The following is a 5,264-nucleotide window of genomic DNA, read 5'->3' as shown; positions in this document are numbered from 1 at the left end:
TGGTGATCTAAATTTCGTAAATAGATCTCGCCGCAAAGAAAACCGCCTTTGTTTCAGTGACTGCCACCCCAATTCGCGTATCATATCAGTGACACTCTCACACCTATTGCGCGATAACACGAAACGAGCTGCCCTTCTTTGCACTTTTTCGGTGTCCTTCGTCAATCGTACCTGGTAAGGACCCCACACCGTGCAGCAATATTCCAGCAGAGGACGGACAAGTGTAATGTAGGCTGTCTCTTTAGTGGGTTTGTCGTATCTTCTAAGTGTTCTGCCAACAAAGCGCAGTCTTTGTTTCGCCTTCCCCACAATATTATCTATATGGTCTTTCCAATTTAAGTTGCTCGTAATTGTAATTCCTAGGTGTTTAGTCGAATTGACACGCCTTAGATTTGTGCGATTTATCGTATACCCAAAATTTATCGGATTTCTTTTAATACCCATGTGGATGACCTCGCACTTTTCTTTGTTTGGTGCCAATTGCCACTTTTCGCACCATACAGAAATTCTCTCTAGATCATTTTGTAATTTTAATTGATCGTCTGATGATTTTACTAGACGGTAAATTACAGCATCATCTGCAAACAATCTAAGGGGGCTGCTCTGATTATCACCTAGATCATTTATGTAAATCAGGAACAGCAGAGGGCCTATGACACCACCTTGCGGAACGCCAGATATCACTTCTGTTCTACTCGATGATCTACCGTCTATCCTACGAACTGTGACCTCTCTGAGAGGAAATTACGAATCCAGTCACACAACTGAGAGGATACTCCATATGCACGCAATTTGATTAATAGTCGCTTGTATCAAAAGCCTTCTGCTGGAAATCTGGGAATATGGAATCCATCTGAGATCCTTTGTCGATAGCATTCATTACTTCATGGGAATAAAGAGCTAGCTGTGTTGCACAAGAACGATATTTTCTGAATCCGTGTTGGTTAAGTATCAATAAGTCATTTTCTTCAAGGTGATTCATAATGTTCGAGAACAGTATATGCTCCAAAATCCTACTGCTAATTGAGGTCAGTGATATGGGTCTGTAATTCAATGGGTTACTCCTACTTCCTTTCTTGAACATTGGTGTGACCTTTGGCACTTTCCTGTCTTTAAGAACAGATCTACAAATGAGCGGTTGTATATGATTGCTAAGAAAGGCGCTATTGTGTCTGCATACTCTGAAAGGAACCTGATTGATATACCATCTGGACCCGAAGACTTGCTTTTCTTAAGTGATTTGAGTTGTTTCGCAACACCTAAGAAATCTACTTTTATGTACTCATGCTAACAGCTGTTCTGGTTTCGAATTCTGGAATATTTACCTCGCCTTCTTTTGTGAAGGCATTTCGGAAGGCTGTATTTAGTAACTCTGCTTTGGCAGCACTGTCTTCGATAGTATCTCCATTGGTATCGCGCAGAGAAGGCATTGATTGTTTCTCGCCGCTAACATACTTCACATACGACCAGAATCTCTTTGGATTTTCTGCCACATTTCGAGACGAAGTTTCGTTGTGGAAACTGTTATAAGCATCTCGCACTGAAGTCCGCGCTGAAATTTCGAGCTTCTGTAAAAGATCACCAACCTTGGGGATTTTGCGTCTGTTTAAATTTACCAAGTGCACCTCTATTACATAGGACAGTAGTTCAGTCGCGACTCTTACCTACACATACGCACTTACCTTCCAAACGGTACATCTGTGGACCCTGTTCATCGGGGCATTTTTGCTTATGCTTTCGTATACTCACCCGTGTGAGTTTTCACTATCAATTGTGATCCACCCTGAGAATTCAATAATGTTTTTTAAATATTGTTTCGACGTATCCCAGGAATTACCTTCAGGTGGAAAGGTACCTTCTATTTCTGCCATGTTAAATGGACCGCCGGCCGCTGTGACCGAGCGGTTCTAGGCGCTTCAGTCCGGAACCGCGCTGCTGCTACGGTCGCAGGTTCGAATCCTGCCTCGGGCATGGATGTGTGTGATGTCCTTAGGTTAGTTAGGTTTAAGTGGTTCTAAGTCTAGGGGACTGATGATCTCAGATGTTAAGTCCCATAGTGTTCAGAGCTATTTTAACCACGTTTAAATTGACCGTTCCCAATGTGGGCTACCGTTCTTCAGGAAGAATTAATAACAGAACACTAAAATTTGTTAACAGTCTGACGTCTTTTATTATTAGTGTATTAGAACTGTAAGTCTGAAAAAAAGTTTTAATAATGGCACTCTCTCAGGCAAATTTTTAAAATAAAAAGGCCACAAAGTCCTAGAAAGATAAAAAAGTCACTTCACGCACGCATACTAATAAAATTCACTGTTAGAATTTAACTGCTCTGTGATGGATGATTTCAGAGAGAAAATACGTTAGGCTAGAAAAATAAAAAATAAGGAGAAATAAAATTTTAAAGTTGTATTGGACTTACAGTGTCTTTAATACATTCCTGCCGTGCACCCATCATTTAAATTCACAGCTCTTTTTTTTTTACTGCAGCTGTCATAGATTCTTGCGCCAATGATTTGCACGCAGCATGCAGTAAAGATTTATATTTCTGAAATTTTGTAGGAGGGCTTGGAAAGTTGACAATAGAACACAAAATTTTCGCAACTGTTGACCCTCTCCCAGTGGCACGCATGCCATACAGAATTCTAATACTGTTTTCATTATATTCACTATTTTCTTCCTTCCAGGTCCTCCTGACCTTTTTCTTGAAGACTCTAGAGACCAACCTTGGCATTTTATTGTACGGAAGTAAGAAAATACACGTGTTACGTTGTTACTATAGGAAACAACTATGTAAGACAACAAAGAATGTGGACAACAGCTGTAAGATCAAAGCGATGGAAAAAAAAATGTCCCTGGGCTTTTGAATTTAAAGAAGAGAAGTCACAGAGTAAAAAGTTGGCATGTCCGACTCTGCAAGATGTCATTCAAAATGACATTTAGATCCTTTAAATAAGGATTTGGTCTAAAATACTTTTATTTTCTTACAAAGCATACTTCAAACCATTATAATCACCAATAAAAGAAAAATCATATTTTCATCATTTTCAAGGTATCTCTGCCCTAAAATGGAAATGAATTGTTTCTTCTTTTAATATTTAGCACAGGAATATGCTTTCGAAAATTTGTTTCTGTTGCTGAGAAGTGTCTATGCAGTACTTGATTTTAAAGGAAAAACCAACCCACTCCCACGATCACAAGATTTAGGTTGACTGTTGAAGGTTTTATCAAGAGCTCAAGATAAGGCAACTTGTATGTCAGGGAGGCGGCATGGGGGTGGTGGAAGAAAGGTAAATAATATGTCGCTTGTCACTAAAGATGTTTTCGATCTGGCTCTCTAACTGTCGGTTCTTCTTGCCGGTAATTCGAACGGTGGTAAAATTCTGAAACACTGGTCACATTGCTCTTCCTGCTTAGTGGAAACTTGAGTAAGAACACTCTGACCACTTCTTCCTCTTCAAAGGTTGATGATGACTGGGTCCACAGTCTTTGTGACATTTTTAAATGAGATCATTTCGGCTTTTGGCTGATGAAACAGTATGAATTGGGATCGTAATTTCTCAGTACTACAAAGCTGTGCCGTGCTGTTTAAGAGCATTTGCATGAGGTGATGTAAATGTGTTAGCTGTTCCACATAACATGTGCGTTATAGAGCAAGTGAAGTAATGATGTAAACACAAAAGTTTAAATTTCATATAGTAGGCGTGGTAATGCTGAATAGAGGCTTCGCATGTCATCAGTGCTATGAGCCCTGCGCAACCTTAAACCAGCCCCGTGTCAAATACATTACCTTACGCGGCTGAGTTCCTGCTGGCGGTGTGGGGCACATGAAGAAGTATGTAGCCACCAGGTCCGTTACAGGCAATGTTGTCTTATGTGAAGTAACAGTACGAACCTTTGTGTCTGACCAGTTCAGTTTGTCGATATGCGCAGAAAAGTCGCACTGCGCAAACACAGATGGAAGCCTGAGGCAGCAGCTAGCTGCACACCGCATAGAACACTGATGATCGCAGCCACCTAACGCTGCGAAAGGGTGGTTTGGCTCACCGCAATAACTTCCTCACATTTTGCTGTCTGATCCAGGGCGTCACACAGAGTTACTAAGCCAAGAAAAGTTTTGAAATACAGGGTGCCGACCGCTGTGGTTGGTTGGTTTGTGGGGGTTAAAGGGACCAGACTGCGATGGTCATCGGTCCCCCGGCCGCTGTGGCAGAACGGTTCTAGGCGCTTCAGTCCGGAACCGCGCTACTGCTACGGTCGCAGGTTCGAATCCTGCCTCGGGCATGGATGTGTGTGATGTCCATAGGTTAGTTAGGTTTAAGTAGTTCTACGACTAGGGGACTGATGATCTCAGATGTTAAGTCCCATAGTGCTTAGAGCCAATTTGAAATACAGGGTGATTATAATTAAAGTTAAACTTTCAAAACGCTGCAGAAATAACACCACTGGCCAGAATGACGACAAATTACAACAGAATATTATCGGAAAAGGGGGAAAACGTATGGCAGAAGAAAAGAAACATTGTGAAAATTGATCAACAGATGGCGCTGTATGTGTCAGAATACGTAAATGAAAACTCCTGTCACGCACAGGACGCATTGGAGTTGGTATAAAGACGCCGGGTGCACGACTTTTCTTTCTTTCGCGTCTGCGACCTTCGCCATGACTGTCTCAATGCAGGATCCCACTCTTGTATTGCAAGAATGATGACTGCGCACACGTCGCTCTGCAGAAGTTCCGGACACTGAAGGTTTGGAAAAAGGCGTTGGTCCGGTGACTGCCGTGGGTCTGGAGAAAATCATTTTGAAATTCGAAAAGACGGGTTCTTTTGGTGTGCAAGCTGGTAGAGGGAGCAAACGAATTGATTCGACGCCAGTGGAAGCAGTGGCCACAGCAATGCGGGAGGAGACGAGTGGTGGTGTGCAAACGTGTAGTGCACGGAGGATTGCCCGAACACTGGACATACCCCTGAGCACGGTGCGTAAAATTCTACGAAACATCCATCTTTGATATTCACTCAAAATTACCCATGTTCAAGAGTTGCTTCCTGTTGACCTGCCACCAAGAGAGACCTTTGCTTCAGAATTTCCTGCTCGCATGGAAGTGAACAATGATTGGCCGTGGAAAGTATTGTGCACATACGAATTCCACTTCCACCTGCAGGATATGTCAATACACAGAATTGCCGGATATGGCCAACGGAGCATCCACACGCAAATCATCCAGTACCTCTTCATCCTGAAAAGGTCTCTATGTGATGCGGATTT

This window comes from Schistocerca piceifrons, chromosome 5, assembly GCF_021461385.2.
Source record: "Schistocerca piceifrons isolate TAMUIC-IGC-003096 chromosome 5, iqSchPice1.1, whole genome shotgun sequence".
In the NCBI taxonomy this organism is placed as follows: domain Eukaryota; kingdom Metazoa; phylum Arthropoda; class Insecta; order Orthoptera; family Acrididae; genus Schistocerca; species Schistocerca piceifrons.
The sequence above is the reverse complement of the archived record's forward strand: the minus strand, read 5'-3'. Positions refer to the sequence as shown.